General features: G+C 33.2%; 1 protein-coding gene across 2 annotated transcripts in view; it reads right to left on the bottom strand.

Moving 5' to 3' along the window:
• The window catches only part of LOC131804330 (uncharacterized), a 105,589-nt gene that overhangs the window by 56,074 nt on the left and 30,485 nt on the right, over nucleotides 1-19,030 (bottom strand). The window contains exon 2 of one of the 2 annotated variants that reach the window (XM_059127070.1): nucleotides 15,956-15,991. The exons of the other annotated variant lie outside the window; for it this stretch is intronic. The gene's annotated coding sequence lies outside the window, so the exon portion shown is untranslated. The remainder of the gene's footprint in view (nucleotides 1-15,955; nucleotides 15,992-19,030) is intronic. 2 annotated transcript variants of the gene reach the window in all.

The following is a 19,030-nucleotide window of genomic DNA, read 5'->3' as shown; positions in this document are numbered from 1 at the left end:
ACGCATATTTCATTCATACAATTTTTTATGGAATATTTCGTCCACTTCATTTTGTACATCTACGGTATATAAAAAAAGATTATACAATATTCGTACCAACTTAGACCAAATCGTAAAAAATATTAAAATCACAAATCTCATCCGAATCTTTGGCTGTGGTCGAATAAGGCTAATTTTATCCATTTTTCGAAAGACCTTTTTTAATAAAAAAAAAATGCTAAGAGAAGGGTTAACCTATTTTGAGAGGATTTATTTGAAGTAAAAGTAATGGGTATGACAATTTAAATCCAAATCCAGTGGGTTAACCCTCATATATATAAACATACCATAAAACTCAAACATTAATATTCAAATCAGATCTTTTGTGTTAATTGTGGAACCTGACACATCCTTTACATCTAACATCTTTGCTGGCAACGATTAATAATTCTATTCACTTTCTGGTCGTCATTCACATCTGTGTCACCAGCAACAGTGACGGACACAGGAAGACAATAATGCATGCATAACATGTGAGTGAAATGGGGTTTCCGCTTATTTTATTAAAAATTATTATCAGCAACCAACGCCACCGCAACAACAGCAGCATCAGCAAACAATGCTAAGCATATTATTGTTTGTGTTGTTGCCCCTGAAGCTGCAGTATTGTCATTGTCAACAACACTACCGCGGACAGTAGAAAACATAACAACAACAAATCCTGGTGACGGCACCGGCATTAGAAATAACAAAAAAAAAAATGTTATCCACATTATTCCTTGGTTATTGTTTGTTGCTGTCATCGCATCCGAGATAGATGGCTTGGCTGGATGGATGATGAAGTATGGATGCAGAAGGTGTTGATGCTGCCCCACCATTGTTGGTCTTAGCAACATTTTGCAAAGCAGTAAACAATTATGAATGGTTAGATCTTAAATGCCAACGATGGCTATGACAACGCCAACAATGTTAAAGGCGGCAACAACCACCACAAAACAGTCAGACTTACAACAACCACGACTTAGATAACGACCAACGACAAACATTAAAACGTGTCCATTATACCTCACTCTCAATTATCTTTAAACAAAGCTTCAACACTGTCTTGTGCATATATACCCAGTTTCTTTTTTTTTTTCTTGCCCTGAGAAAGGTATTGTCTTTAAATGACAAAAAAGTTGGTACTGCCGAGGAATTTGAAGTAAAAGTTGTATTTAATTGTAACCATGGATAAAGAAATAATTTATTTAAGAAACGTTCAGCTTCAAGACAAAGAAACTCAAAGACTTTTTTTCTTTGCCGACACATGAAAATTTTGTACTCTGGACGTTCACGTAAATGCTTTTACAAGCATTTCTGGTGGGCCAACTATCAATAAGATAAATTTTTAAAATAAAATAGTTATTCGAGGGAGGCACCCTGTACGTCCATGCTATGGAGTGATTGGTACATTGTGTTTTCCACTGTTAACTTCTTTGAGTTACTTTTAAGCAATTTTCGGTCATGGAAAAATTTTCATAAGATGTCTGTTATTGTTGATATTTTAACTAAAATATAAAGAGTTTATTTTGCTATTCAAAGTAAAATGTCACTTGTTAAGAGATAAACGAACTGAAGATTATTTCATAGTAAAGATGAATAATGGTCCCCAATACTACATTATTTATATGAAATTTTGCATAAAAATCGCAAAGTTCAAAGCTTCATGAATTTATTTCTTGAAATCTTGCATGGACGGTAGGCTAATGACATTATCTTTATACTCCGACCAAAAAAAATCTTTGTCATCCATTTTCAAAAATAACACTTAGGGTCTCCGAGACACATTCTACAATTTTGGTTGTTGATGTAGCAACTGTGTTGGACATGGGCCTTCATTACGAATATAAGATAAAATATTTTCATTAGATGTCGGTTTAGTCATGTCCCTACGTCCGTCGGTCTAGTCGGCTGGTGTACACGATAACTCTCGAAGGGAGTATCCAAACCGATCTAAATGTGGTACATTATAATATTTTTGAAAACCTAAGATCGAGTTTGGATATGGACAATATTGCCGCACTTCTTTTGGTACCTCTCCCACAAAAGTTAAAAAAAAAACAAGCAAATAGTGTCCATCGGTTTTATAGATAAATGACATAAAAAAAAATATTGACCATATATGGAGGAGGGGCTCTATTCTGTAAAGTACAGAATAATTTTTTCCATTTCTTATACGACCTAAGTCTGATATAAATATTGCGACGTACCAGGTTGTTATATATCAAAAACTTCCTTCAATTTATATGAGATATGTGATAATTTTTAGATATGGTGGCTCGAAGTATTCTAATTCAGAATTAAAAGAAAAATCTTACATTTCTTTCCAATTCCATTAATCCAAATTTTAAACTTTTGGAGACGAAGTGGGCCGATAAATTCCATATTCACATCAGATCTTTGGTGGAAAGAAAAATTTAGATATATCACTTTTGAAAAGTAACACTGACCTGTTTGTGAGTTATGAGATGTATTAGTATTCAAAATTGTGACTCTTTGTGGAGGAGGTACTTGATGTAATATAAGTATGTTATCCATTTTCTTACCTGACCTAGCACTGGTAATAATAATTGGAATTTGCAAAGTTTGGACGAAATTGGATGATCCTTTCTTTTTATGGGGTACATTATTTTCTATGAAAATGTGACCTTTTGTGGGTGAATTACCAGAAGGTGTGGAACGATATTGCCCATCACCGATGTCGATCTAAGTTTGATAATAATATTACCATCGGCTACCCCTTTCAAGATTTATCGTGGACACCCCAAGATCGACTCTAAATGTCCTGAAACGAATTTGGTCCAAAGAGACATAGGATCTAAAGCCGTCATTTCGATGAGAGACGTTTTGGCTAGGCGGAGAGTATAAAAATAGTAAACTTAAATATTTAGATAAGGCATATTATCTCAGGCGCAAAAATTAGCAATATTGGCGCAGTCTTTTTGGATCTCTTCCACAAAGGGTAAATATATTGAATTATAACAATTCTCTAACCGACCGACTCTAACCCATTCTAAAACCGACATTCTTGGTCTTTGTTAGAGTAAGTGTAAAATCAAATATATCGGCCTACTAAAAGGAAATATAGTTTTATACCCTGAAACACTATATGTTAGTGGTATTATAAGTTTGATTGGGCTGAAAATATGCAAAACCTCGAAATATTGGTCCTGCACATACGATTTTATGTATAGACCCTCCTATTCTTCCAATTAGAAAATTACGTTTAACATTTGCTTTTATTATGTAGTAGATACGGAGATGCTTCTTAGGTGAATCTTCATTCTAGTCAAAAGCGTTTCAGATCTGTAGAAATTTTACCACAAATTGTAGTGTTGTAGGGTATCAAATGGTCGGCCTACCGGACGAAACTTGTATCTTAAAAAACGGAAACTCTTTTTTTTAAATTTCTGCAATGAAATGCTTAATCAAAGATATCATTCATATATGGATGTCTTTTTAGGATCCTGAAATGGAATTTTTCCGAAATTTCTAAATTAAAATGTTTAGGTCAATTAATCTTTGGAAAGTAAAAAGAATCTCTTATCAAAATATTCAATATACACGTTTGCTATTTAGGCCAAAATGTTTTTATACCCTACAACACTATGTGTTGGGGGTATTATAAGTTTGATTGGGCCAAAAATTATGTAACACCTCGAAATGTTGGTTTCCCATATAGGAAAGTATATATAGATCTTCCTAGCTTGTCGAGCTGAGTCGATCTAGCTATGTATGTCCGTCCGTCCGTCTGTCCATGTTAATTTGTAATCACTCTACAGGTCGCAATTATGGCCCGATCTTCAAGAAATTTAGAATGGAGATTGGGATAAGGTCAGAATATAACCCTATTTCTTTCGGAGATGGTCGCATAATATTTAGGGGTTGTAATGGACCAAAAACTGAAAAAATCTTGATTTTTCAGTTGCACTACAGGTCGCAATTATAGACCAATCAAAGCGGAAGTTAGCATGGGGCTAGAGCTTAGGGCTGGGCAGAAGCCTCCCAATTTTGATGATCATCGGGTAATATTTAGTGGGTGAAATAGGCCACAATATTTGTGTTAAATAAAAGTCAAATTTTCTATTAAACCGCGTATATTTTTAATCCCGGCGAAATCACAAATAGGTGAACAGGTCAATTCTCACCGTTACGTAGATGCCGATAGTAAATATATCGGATATATATAGCGAAATATATACAATGTGTATACACAAAGGAAGGGGATGTTAGTTAAAATGCTTATATCTCAAGAATATCAGGACCGATTTTGACAAATTTTGTCAATTCAGAATGCCCTCTTAACATGAAAGTATAAAATCTAAAAAAAAATCTCAGAAAAATATATCAATAATGATGTTAATATAGATTTTGTAGTATTTTGTGACATATTTTTATTATACCCTACAACACTATGTGTTGGGGGTATTATAAGTTTGATTGGGCCAAAAATTATGTAACACCACAATATAGTGATTTCCCACATAGGAAAGTATATATGAATCTTCCTATCTCGCCGAGCTGAGTCGATCTAGCTATTTATGTCCGTCCGTCCGTCTGTCCATGTTAATTTGTAATCACTCTACAGGTCGCAATTATGGCCCGATCTTCACGAAATATAACCCTATAGAATAGAACCCGTCCGTCTGTCCGTCTGTCCATGTTAATTTGTAATCACTCTACAGGTCGCAATTATGGCCCGATCTTCACGAAATTTTGCACGAAGGTGGGGCTAGGGTCAGAATAGAACCCTATTTCTTTTGCAGATGATCGCCAAATGTTTAGTGGTTGAAATGGACCAATTACTGAAAAAATTTTAGAATTTTGCAGTAGCTATACAGGTCACAATTATAGACCAATCGACGGAATTTCGCATGTAGCTAGAGTTTAGGGCGGGGAAGAAGCCTACCAGTTTGGGTGGTCATCGGATAATATTTAGCGAGTAAAATAGACCATATCTTTTTTGTTGAAAAAATTCAAAATTTTTCATTAAACCGCGAATATTTTAAATCCCGGCGAAATCTCAAAGCCATGACAAGGTTACTTCTGATCTTTACATTGATGTTAAGATCCAGAAAATCTAATATATAGCAAATATATGCGATATATATGTCTATCAAAGAAGATATGCTTGAAAGATCTCACATATGTCGAGAACGGCTGAACTGATTTCGACAGTTCTCATTAATTCAGAATGGCCTCTTGGCAGGAAAGGAAAAACGTCTAAAAAACGCATACAAATATCTCTTTAAAGATGAAAATATTTATTTTGTAACATTTTATCATTGTTTTTCCATTTTGTCATATTTTTAGCATATTTTCATTTTGAATTAAACATTTGGTAATATTTCTACAGCTAACAAAACTAAGTTGTTAGGATATCAGGATATCATATACAGATCGCATTTATGGCCCGATCCTTACGAAATTTTGCATGGGTATAAAATGTGGGTCAGACCAAACACTAAAATTTTTTTCTGATTTTGCAGCCGTTATAAAGGTAACAAGTAGAAACCAGAGGACACGAAATCTCGCGTAAAGTTAGAGTTCAGGACAGCGGGTGCAATAAACCACTAATTTTGTGTGAAAAAATACCAGCATTACTTACAGGCGATATCCGAAATACACAAAAGGCGAACACCTTTCTTTTTTCTGCTGATTTCGTTGACGAATATAGCCAAATATCGTAGACAAGCAAATCATATAGATGAGTCCAAATTTGGAGATACAGAGGGGCTTCTTCCTTTGGGAGATGATTACAAAATATTTAGGGGTTCAAATTAACCAAAAACAGAAATGTTTTTCTGATCACACAATTGAAGCCAATCTACACCCCTGAGAAGAGAGTTAAGGTAGAAATTCCAGCATTTTGGATGGAAAATGGACCACTACAACTAACAGTATGACGGAGTGCTATCTATGCAATCTATATATTGGGCAAATCTCCCTAGTCAAAATCCTAATTTATATTTCCAATATGGATTTGGACATAAGGTGGCTTCTAAAATATTTTAGTGTTGTAGGGTATTACATAGTCGGCCCCGCACGACTATTGCCTTTGCTTACTTGTTAAATTTGGTATTTTAAAAATGACTTTTTTTGAATTCTCTCAGAAAGTTGGGATTTTTCAAAACAAACTTTTGTGAAATTAATTTAATATTATTCTTGGTTGCCTTTTCCTTCTTATTACTGAATTTACTAATAAAAAACATTTTCACCTTTCTCTCTTCATTTTAGGTAAGTACATTTTTGTCACCCGCTATATCGTAAGTAAGACTACATTTCCACTGTACATAAGAAAGGACAGCAAACAAAATGTTTGCGAGCACTCAAACCCCTAATGAAAAATTTATTTGGTTTATTAACGCATAAAAAATATTATTTAATTTTCAACAATTACATTTTTTTGTTCATGCAACCCAAATATACAATACAATTTTTAAAATTCAAAGAAAGAACAATAATTTAAATTGATTTTACTACCTCCAACCATGACCAATGAAATTAAGTGAATTTAAAATTAACTTTTCGAATGTGACGAAATGTTTCATTTCTGTTTCTGCGACAAGGATATCCTTAGCCACAAAACCTACAACCTGACCACAGTTAATTCATTCGATGGCAATCAAGAATTTTGATTAATGTATGTGGAAGTATTATGGGATCTCGATAACATCATCATTGAATAGATTTATTGGAATTCCCAATGAAAGCAAATTAATTGCTTTCATTATTAATGAAGTATTTGAAGATAATTAAACATTGCGGTTAACAAAAGAGCAAGTTAATATGATCTCTCCCATAGATATGAAATTTTAAACAAATTTAATATACAACATAGATATGAAATTTTAAACAAATTTAATATACAAATATAAGACAAATTAAGGAAGTTGACAACACTTCAATCTATTATGATTAGTTTTAGTTTTATTAAAATTAGTTTATTTTTGTGTTGCGTTTTCTGTTTTTAATCTTTAGATAGTATTTATAAAAATTATCCTCAGAAGACTATTTCAAAAAGTTATAGACCAATCGAAGTGGAAGTTAGCATGGGGCTAGAGCTTAGGACTGGGCAGAAGCCTTCCAATTTTGAAGGTCATCGCGTAATATTTAGTGGGTAAAATAGACCATAGTATTTGTGTTAAATAAAAGTCAAATTTTCTATTAAAATATTTTTAATCCCAAAAAATCACAAATAAACGAACAATTCAATTCTGACTGTTACGTTGATGCCGATAGTAAATATATCGGATATATAGCGAAATATATACAATGTGTATATACAAAGGAAAGGGATGTTAACTAGAATGCTTATATCTCAGAAATGGCTGGACCGATTTTGACCATTTTTCTCAATGCCCTCTTGACATAGATTTTGTGATATTTTTTTCATATTTTTTTATCGCATGCGGTTTTTGGATGCGATGGATCAAAAACTAAAAATGTTCCATTTCCATTCTACCGAAACGCTGAAAATAACTTACAGGCGAAATGATTTCGTTGAAGAATGTAGCCAAATATCATAGACAAGCAAATAATATAGATGAATCTAGATTTGGAGATACAGAGAGACTTCTTATATTTGAAGATGGTCGCAAAAGAGAAAAATTTTCTAAAATCTAAAAATCTAACATCGAAATATCTTCTAAAAATCATCAAAATACGGAATATAGGGAGGTATCGATGTATGGAGCCTATATAATGACCGGGACCTGCATAGAAAATTTTCTGTCATAGACTGCACTTCCCAATACGAACTCTAAATACGAAATATAAAACAACTCGGGTGAATAATGTCGCTAAATCTTAAAAATACGGGATCTTGGGAGGTACCGTTAAATGGAGTCTATACGATATCGAGGACATATATAGACATTCCTCTTCCAGGGGGTAAAGTACTCAGAAGGAACTCCTTTTGTGGATTTTCGGACAATTTAATTCAAAAATTTTACTACAATCATCAAAATACCGAATATCGGAGGGTCATACGATATCGTGGATCTATATAGACAATTCAATTGAAAAATATAAGTAAAATTATCAAAAACCCGAATATAGGGAAGTACCGTTAAATTGGGGATATACGATATCGTGGACCTATATATAGACAATACTCCTCCAGGGGGTAAAATACTCAGTAGGAACTCCTTTTGTGGATTTACAGACAATTGCATTGAAAAATTTGAGTACAATCATCAAAATGCTGAATATCGGAGGGTACCGTTATATGGGAGTAGTACGATATCGTGCACCGATATAGCCCATCTTCGAACTTGACCTGTCTGCAGACAAACGACTGATTTGTGAACAATTTTAGCCTTCCGGACGGACGAACGGACAGAGCTAAATCGTCTTAGAATTTTACGCTGATGAAGAATATATGTACTATTTAATGTCTAAAATTATTATTTCGATGAGTTACAAACGGAATGCAAAACTTATTATTCCCTAAATACTATGTCTGGTGGAGGGTATAAAAACATATGAACATAGTTATTTTCACCGATAACATTTTCTTTTTAATCGAATGCGAACTGCAGGTTTCGGAGAATTTTGGATTTAATATTTTGCAAAATGAAAAAATAACATTAAACTCAATTTCTGCCATGCATTTAAAATAAGTAAATGAATGCAAGCATCTGTACGTTTTCATTTGTGCAAGAATTCTATAACATTGCGGAGACTTGCTATAAAAAATCATATTTCATAAAACAACAACGCAATGTAAAGGGAGATAAATATTGCATTTTTTGGTTGAATTATTATGTATTAGTATGGGTTGATGTTCTCCTTAAAAACCCGAAATCAATTTGCTACGATATTTAGAATTATAAATTAAAATCAACATGTGCTTTTTGTCGACAAACTACAAACTACATCATAATAGTAATAATATTTGAAATTGATTTTTTGCAATGGTAACCATCGATCTTTGTCCTTTCATATTAACGTTGATTTTCATTAATGATATTTTTATAAAAGAAAATTTCTTGCGGATTGATTATTTAAAAAATTTTCTCAATAGAACTTTGAAATAAATTAGAACCAACCTTATACACATATATCCATGAAGTGAATTCCACACATAATTCAATAGTGCAATGTGTTTTTTTCCAACGGAAATTTTGAAACATATTTGTTCAAAAGAAAAAAATACTGAATTAAATGCACTATGATGAGAACCAAGAACATGTATGGAAACGCAGAATAGAAATTCACAGACATTTTTTTACCTAAAATTAAAAAAATAAGTAAGTAACAAAATGTTATATTCGAAGGGGCTGAATTTTAAATACTCTCCACCATGAGGTAAAGAAAACATTTGTAAATAACATTTTCTGGATTTAATGTTCGAACGCTTTCTACTTTAAACTGCAAATACCAGTGAGATCGGTTGGATGTACAATGCTATCCACCACAAGCCTAAATATCGTTCATTTTGAAGTTTATAGAGGAGGATATGAGTAAAACCATTGCACACAGGGACCACATTCAATTGTATTGTATTTTAAACTCTAGAAAAAGTGACCTAAATATCAAATTTTAAAATTTCAGCTCTATCGCTTCACTGGAAACCAAATTTGATAACATCTAATCTGCATATCCAACACAATCTACATCTCTCCATCCTAGACATTAACTGTAATCCAAATTTAGTACTATTTAGTACAATGCCCAAAACCAACCCATATTTCAATTCCAGATACCAAAAAATACTTCAATATTAATTTTGAGGATTCTATTCAGTACTTTTCGCACAATTATAGTATACATTTTCGAAACCACTTCTTTAAGTCCCAAAGACCCTAATTTAGTACCATCTACTCCAAATCTCAGCCCTAAACACTAACAGTGACCCTAATGCCAAATTTCACATTTCAAGCACTATCCGTTACCGAAATACAAAGTTTATTACCATTTAGTACCTTTCGTAGGCTTGCTGCACCCATTTTCAAACCCACTTCTTCATATTAATCCAAGCCACCAGCAGATACCCAATAAAAAAAAATTTGAAATTTCCAGATCAATCAGTTCAACCTAAATCAATTTGTACCGAATGTAGTCTTTACTTTATCTAAATGGTGCCTAACTTTAGTAAGTGCAGTAAGTGGCGATTCACCGTGAGCATATAGCAAGGAATCATCAGCATATAGGATCCCTGTAGAATCAATGTCGATATGGGGCAAAACGTATATAAAAATGTTGTATAAATGGGGTGACAAAATAGATTCCTGGGGAACCCCACAACTGGCATTACCTTGTTCAGACAAAATTCTGATTTTATTTCGAGGTAGAATGAAAATGTTGGTATTTTTCACACAAAAGTAAAAAAATTACAAAGTATAATTAGGAACAAGTAAAAAAGCCGAGCCGAACTTTGAATACCCTCCACCATTTAGAACGAATTTGGAAATTTAAAAAAAAAAAAAAAATAAATAAATAAATAAACCTTATAGGGTAAGTGTGCCTAAGTTCGGCATGTCCCAGTAGTCGGTACTTTTTATTTTTAAGCCCATATAAGTGAAACTATTATAACTAAATGTATTTTGTTTACTTCAAATATATTGTCAGCTATCTTTGTGTACAATTTCGCTAAGAAAAGAAGCTTTATTCTAATAAAAATAAAATTTAAATTTGAAGGTCCTCAACAATTCATATTCTTAAGAAAAGTACAATAAAGACGTCGAATCAGTTTAACTAAACAAAAATATTATATTTTAATGAATTAATTTATTATTATTATTAATTATGCTTACAAAAATTTGGTATGCCGACTGTTGGAACATGCCATACCGACAATTGGCAAGTGGTGCCGACTACTGGCAAAAAAGCATTGTTTTAATAAAACTATAAATTTATGAAATTTAATAAAAAGTTATTAAAACTTTATTTATTATTGTAAAAACTATACAAAATTTCGAATCTGAATAAATTAACTTTGTAATAATTGAAATGTTCCACTCAGAATGGTGAGCGATTAAAAACGCGAAAATCCTAAAAGTGCCGACTACTGGTACACTTACCCTATTGGGGTATATACGAAGACATGGACCTGCATAGGCAACTTTTGTCATAAGCCATTGTTCCAGCCATGTTCAAGTACGAATCCGGTAAATAATGTAGCTAAAATCATCAAAATACCGGATATAGGGAGGTACCGTTATATTTTTTCTGTCACCGGCTGTAGTACCTACTAGGAACTTCAAATACGAAATTTCCAACAATTTCGGTGAATATTGCACTAAAATCGTCATAATACCGAATACAGGAAAGTACTGATACTTGGGTCTATGCGAAGACATGGACCTGCATAGACAATTTTCTGTCATAGACTGTCATAGTAGTTCCCATTACTCAAAACGAAATGTGGGCTATACTATATATATATAGAAATTTCTCTTCCAGGTGGTAAAGTGCTTAAAAGAACTTCTAGTATGGATTTTTCGACAATTCAATTGAAAAATGTAGTTAAAATCATCAAAATACCGAATATAGGGAGGAATCATTGGGGGGATATGGGATATCGTGCACCTATATAGACAATATTCTTCTAGGGTACTCAGAAGGAGCTCCTTTTGTGGATTTTCAGGCAATTTCATTGACAAATTTGAATGCAATCATCATTTGGTGTAGGGCAGGCCATACGATATCGTGGGCCGATACTGGCCATCTTCGAACTTGACCTGCCTGCAGACAAAAGACTGATCGGAGCAAAATTTTAACTTCCTATCTTTATTCGTTTGACACTACCGTGACTCTACAGACCGACAGAGCTAAATATTCTGATCAAGAATATATAGAAAATATATACTGATCAACAATATATGTACTTTGTTATGTCTGAAATTATTATTTCGATAGGTCACAAATGGAATGACGAACTTAATATAATAAATGTGTTCTTAGGTGGTCTGGGACCCATGCTTAGAGATTTTACGAAATTTCTATATAGGTTGCTTCCATATATAGGCCACCGCTATATTAGTTCTACTACTACCAACTATTTACCATAACCAACCAACTAACGATATTTCCACAAATACCAAAATATAATCCGAATTTATGTAAACAAAATTGTGTAAGCAAACCAAACATCATTATGGTCATAACTAAAACAAATGGCCATAACAATTCTGGAAATGCCATATTCATATGCAAGCAAATTTGCTTCATTTTGATGAAACGCTTTTTTTGGGTTGCTCGTTTTGCATATGAATGACCACAAATGAGAAAATACTTGCACCACACATATCAAATCACATGAACTAGTGTAGAGAGAAAACCAAATGAATGTGTGTTGCTCCATTCTATGACCATTGCATTTATTTCTGGAATATGTTGAGCTATCAGACTTCCTAAACCAGGGGTATATCTAAAATTTCATCAAATGTCTGCAATTCTACCTTTACAAATATAATTGCACATCATAATAGAGTTTTGCTTCAACACTGGCATACAGAAGGCTATCGGGAGCAGGATGTAGCCTCATAGTAATTATGTTAGACCAATTATACCAAAAAGGAGTAATGCAGTGTCAATGAGCTCCTGCACTGCTACAAAACAGATTTTTGACAAGTTCCCTTGTTACTGAAATTTCGTTACATTTTTAAAAGCTTCGGTGTCTGCTCGTAGATGTAATGAACTAATTTCTATGCAAAATACGAACTAATTACAATAACATCTGTGTAATTTTTAAAATAAGCATTAGAATATGTTCTGGTGCTATTAGCATATTGCGCACTTAAAATTGCAACTACAATAATCATGTAAAGGCATTACACTTCTTTTTTTGGAAAATCCGCATACTAAAAATAAATAAAATACCAATTTTTTAGAAATAAACTTAAAATCAATCATTTATAAAATTAAATCACAGAGGAATGAAAAAAAATATTTATTTTTATAAAAAAATAACGTATTTCTTTCGTTCCAATTCACTCACTTCAAAACGACTTGTTCAATCGTTTGGAAATATTAAATATTGATGATTATATTGGTTTCTTATATCAAAAAGAACTGAACTTTATTAACCGAACGAAAAAAGAAATAAAATATTATTGCGATTTACCTCAACAGCACTCAAAGGCATTCAATTGTAAATAATAAAATCATGAACCTCATCAAAGCATGAGGAATATTCCGAGAAGCAGAAAAATAAAAACAAATTTCACTTTTGAAGAGACATTTTAAAACGAAGGAGAACACTCTGTTGCGTTATGGCTCTGTCGCAACATAAGTAACCACCATTAGCCAGCCATAAAAGATTCATTACTTATTTCCAATTTAGATTCGAGCCATCAGTTCCTTTGTGTTTCAGCTTGATGGCACAATATCACCATCTTTTGTAGCATGCCGTTGTAAGTTATCGGCGGCGCATGTTACACCTGAATGATTTTCATTATTTATTGGTAAATAAACAAATTGTGTTTCAATTTCATTTTATTGGTTTTTATTTATTTATTATTTCTTTTAAGGTCGTCAATGACAATAAGAAGAGGGGTTTATGTGTTAAAAGTAAAATTTTAAAATGAAACCATATTCGTTCGAACGTAAACAATAACAATTTCGAGAGCTTTAGACGGTGTTCGAGCAAATGTATACAAGGGGAGATGAAAAAAACTGCAACCATGTTCAGACTGCTGTCATTTCTACGCCGGCCATGGTGATGGTGTGGTCGGCCATAACAGCCGATGGTCATTCTCCGCTCATATTAATCGACCGTGGCATCAGAATAAATGCCGAATATTATAGCGAAAATATTCTGGAGGGTGTATTAAAGCCTTGGGCACGCAAATATTTTGGCCGCAGACATGATAACATTATTTGCCGGAATTGTTTCGAATTACGCATTTGAAGCTCGTAATGGATACTAGAGCCTATGACAGAAAATTGTCTGTGCAGGTCCACGTCTTCGTATGTCCCCCATATAACGGAACCTCTCTATATTCGGTACTTTGATGGTTTTAGCGACATTATTCACCGAGTTTGTTTCAATTTGGTATTTGAAGTTCGTAATGGATACTACAGCCTAAGACAGAAAACTGTCTGTGCAGGTCCACATCTTCGTATAGCCCCCATATAACGGTACCCGCCGATATTCGGTATTTTCATGATTTTAGCGACATTTTTCAACAGAATAATTTCAAATTTGGTGTTTGGAATTCGTAATGTATACTACAGCCTATGACAGAAAATTGTCTGTGCAGATCTATGTCTTCGCATAGCCCCCATATAACGGTACCTCCCCATATTCGGTATTTTGAATTGGTATTCGAAGTCCCAAAGGGATACTACAGCCTACGACAGAAAATTGTCTATGCAGGTCCACGTCTTCGTATTGCCCCCATATAACGGTACCTCCCGATATTCGGTATTTTGATGATTTAAGCGACATTATACAAATTTGGTATTTCAAGTTCTTAGTGGATACTACAGTCTATGGCAGAAAATTGACTGTGCAGGTCCACGTTCCTGTATAGCCCCCATATAACGGTACCTTCCGATATTCGGTATTTTGAATTGGTATTCGAAGTCGAAAAGGGATACTACAGCCTATGACAGAAAATTGTCTATGCAGGTCCAGGACTTTGTGGGGGGCCTATACCACATATAACTGCCTCCCTATATTCGATATTTTGACGATTTTAGGTACAATACTCACCGAATTTGTAAGAGATGTCGTATTTGAAGTTCGTAATGGATGCTACAGGCTATAACAGAAAATTGTTTATGCAAGTCCAGGTCTTCGTTTAGCTCCGATATAACGGTACCTCCCTATGTACGGTGTTTTGATGATTTTAGCTAAATTATTCACCGTTTATTCAAGTTTCGAATTTGAAAACGGCAATGGCTTATGACAGCAATGTAGGTCCACGTCGTATAAACCCCAATTTAACGGTCATATTCGGTACTTTTAGGATTTTAACAGAATTTTTAACTGTTTTTATTTTTTGAAAATTTCCAAATTTGTTCTAATGGTGGAGGGTATTCAAAGTTCGGCTCGGCCGAACTTACTGCTTTTTAGCTTGTTTCTTATTTTTCGGTTAACAAATATCAAAGTTAAAGTGGTTTATGTATGAAACAAATACATCAAAAAACAGGGAAACGATTTTATTCGTGTTTTGTATTACATTATTATTATTATTATAAGTTCATCCTAAAGATAGGGGGTCCATTACAATAGTTCGGACTTGTAAAAAAAATTCAAAAAACCATCGTTATCCCTTCTATTATTAAATGAAAACGAGGAAACTTAAATTAAATACTTAAACAAGTGCAAGTGCAATGATTTCCCACAGCACCCAAGGTTATTTCATACGATTCTCAAGAGTAGAGCAATTGTTATATTTAAGATATGGCCTTTGATGATTGGATGGCGGCATCACCATAAAGAGTATTTCATTAAAAAGTACAGAAACAAGATCAAAATACAACGACAACGCAAAACCACAATTGATAACTCCCAAGATATGAGAAATGAAAAGAAGCGGCTGAGAATAAATTTCTTAATACATGAGAAGAAATAACTGTCTGGCGAAGCGTTAAAATTGTTCTAAAATTAAACTTTCTTGGCGATATGAGTATGCAAGATGTTCAAACTTCCGGATATAAAAACATGAAAGAAAGCTATATTAAAGGAGAATTTTTATGACAAGCTAAACCATCGATGGAAATTCTATATGATATGTATGTGCATGACCATTCTGAGATTATGAAGCGAATTAATAATAAATTTAGTATAGCTCATATGCACATAGTTGGGGTTATTTTAGTACATAAAATCCCCCTATTTTCAACAAATGTTGGACCTTCTTTACATATATGTAAACCTTCCCATATTGATGACAACATTGTTCATTATTGACTTTGAATTAAATCTAAAAATAGATACCTACTGTAACATTAATATAAGTCAATAAGAGTTCATACTTACACTTGTTAACAACGTTATATCAAAGCGCTGTATTTTCTGCAAGAGAAGAAGAAAATATTATAATTAGATTTTAAGATTGAATTTTTGAAAAGTTAGTAATATTTTTGTTCGACACATAGGCGAAACTAAAAAGTAATTATAGTTTTTAGAAAAAATTGTGTAATCCTGACATTATCTGATATTTTGGCTCAGATGGTGGTAACAACATTATCTTGACGAATTAAGTGGTCTAGCTTTGCGTAAAAGACCAATGTACATTTTCTGCAAAGAATAAGTAGACATTTAGAATAGGATTTCATAGAGAATTCGTATTAAAATGTACTAAAAATGTAATACTTTGCGTTGGTCTAGAATTCTGAAATTCGGAATCTGAGTAACAAATAAAGTGCAGTAAAGATGCAACAAAGGGTTTCGGAAATCCGAATGGTTACGATAAGTTCTAAAATGGCACCATTTGGTAATATATTCACGGGTAGAACTATACAATTTTCTTGTGAGAATCAAGTAAGTAAGGTGAAATGTGTTGTAACTGTGCACTAAATTTTAGAACAGATCTTGAAAATTTAGAACAGAATTTTGTATTGGGGTCACTGTTGGTAGTAGGTTTGTGGTAAAGAGCTGATTTCAGAAACGTGTACCACTATAATATTTTTTGGAAAAACTGAGGAATCTTGAAATTTTGTATTGGGGTCCCAGTTGGTAGTAGGTTTGTTATAAAGAGCTGGTTTTAGAAACATTTTATATTGGGCGAACAGATAATTATAGAAATCTGAAATTTGGTATTAGGGTAGCTGTTCATAAGAAAGTGGTTTCGGAAATGCGTACTACATATATACGAAAATTGCCGAATGGTACTATTTTTGGTACTGAGTGAAGGGACAAAGATAAAATTCTTAAATTTAATATTTGGGTTTCTGATAGTGTCTTTGTTTGAGATTTGGCGGTGGTAATATGGTACTAAGATTGGAATTGGGTTAAGGAGTACAACAGAAATCCTTAAATTGGACATAGATGTTAATGTTTTCGTCTGTGGTCTAATGTGTACTATAATTGTACGAAAAGTACTAAATTTGTTATTGGATGAAGGAATAGAGCTAAAATCCTGTTATGTGATATTCATATCACTGTTGGTATTTGTGATTATGTGGTATGGAGGTGGTTTTGGTACTATAATTGTTCGAAAAGTACTAAGTGGTAGTAAATTGGGTGAAGGAATAAAACCTGAAATCCTGAAATGATATGGATGTCACTGTTGGATGTTTATAAAGTTGTGGTTGAGAGAAGGAGCTGATCTTGAATATGCGTAATATATATAATATAATTGTACTAAATAGTACAATATTTGGAAATTAAAGAGTTGAAATCCTGAAATTTGATATTGAGGCCACTGTTAATAGAGATTATTTTGAAAATTGGTTTTTAAACTGTAGGAAAAGAACAAAGTGTATATGTGAGATGAAAAAACTGCAACCAACTTCTGACTGCTGTCATTTCTAAGCCACTCGTCCAACAGCTGTTAAAATTATTCCAGTGACAGTGCATTATATTTTTTACAATTGTACAAAAGCATTTTGATGAGAATTTTCCAGAAAAAAAGTTATTCGTGATGGAATTCAAGCGTGATAGTGATAGAAAAGGTTTGAAAAGTAAAGAAGCGACTTGATCGAAGCCCGCGTCACAGTGGCCGAAAAATGGCTCGTGAGCTAAACATCACATCACAATATTCCATTCGGCAAATATGAAAAATTGAACTCGAGCTAAAGACTTGCTTCGCTTGGCCGAAAGTGGTGAAGTCGTTGTCCAGCAGTTTGTAAACAAACAAAATTATCGCGAAAATATTCTGGAGGGTTTATTAAAATCTTGGGCACGCAAATATTTTGGCCGCAGACCTTGAATATTCCAACAGGACTCAGCACTCGCCACCCAAGAATGGTTATAAAATGAAGTTCCTCGCTTCATTGCACAATGGCCATCAAAATCTCCGAATACCAATCCGTTGGACTATTGTGTCTGGAGTATTTTGGAAAGCAAGGTTGGTGATTTGTGATTTTGTTGTCATTTGGTAAGGAAGGAACTGTTGGAATATAGTTTGGCTGGATTTGGGAATGCTACTATTATTGTTCGAAAAGTACAAAATTATACTAAATTCGCCGTTGAGTAAATGGATAGATCCTGAAATTTAATATTGAGTTCACTGTTTTTTTTTTTCTAAAATTTAAATTTGGTGGTGTCATTTGTTATTATGAAATGATAGAAGGAGTTTAACTAATGTGCTTTTCGGTAAACTTCAAAACAAACTATTTTGAAGACTTTTTGTGGAAAAAAGTATTCATTTTTCGATTATCCCCTTCGATAAAGGAAAACCCTGAATACTAATAAAGTGTTATCGAACTAGTACAGCCGAAGACTTAGTACGATGCATAAAGTTTGTTTGTAAATTTTGTTCAAAAAATAATGAACAAAAAACGATTCTAAAATTTAAGGCTGGACTTTTCGATGACGAAGTAGCGGGCACTTGCTGGTATCTTATAAAATATTTCTCCCAAAATACAAAATAATAAAAGGCGCAAATAATACATTTTTGTGTGTATTTAAAAATACTGACTCAAAAATATGTATCGTTGTCAAAATCATACTTGTTGCATGCCAGCTTTTAAAAGAAAGATCGATTGTTCTAAAAACGTATTCTGCAGAACTGCAAATTTTAAAGTTCATTGATTTCTTATATTATATTGCAGCTATAAAAAGAAAGTAAATACATGTCATTTAATTTTATACCCATCAGACGTCATGTTTCAGACAATGAATCATTCAACAGCATCTCTAAAAGTGAAATGCTAGCAGACATCATAAAAACGTACATATTTTAATACCTTGGCACAATTTCAAAATTTCGATTATGACAGGCGGGCGAATTTAACTTTAATGGCTTGTAGATATGAACTTATACCCACTTCATGCGTTGGCGGTTACGCATTCAAACACACCTTGCGCACGTATAAATATAAGAAAAAAATATTGTCAAAATATTGCTATGAAATATAAAACATCTTTCGCAAATCAATGAATAAGAAA

The sequence above is a fragment of the Musca domestica genome, unplaced genomic scaffold (assembly GCF_030504385.1).
Source record: "Musca domestica strain aabys unplaced genomic scaffold, Musca_domestica.polishedcontigs.V.1.1 42, whole genome shotgun sequence".
Classification (NCBI taxonomy): Eukaryota; Metazoa; Arthropoda; class Insecta; order Diptera; family Muscidae; genus Musca; species Musca domestica.
The sequence above is the reverse complement of the archived record's forward strand: the minus strand, read 5'-3'. Positions and strand labels throughout refer to the sequence as shown.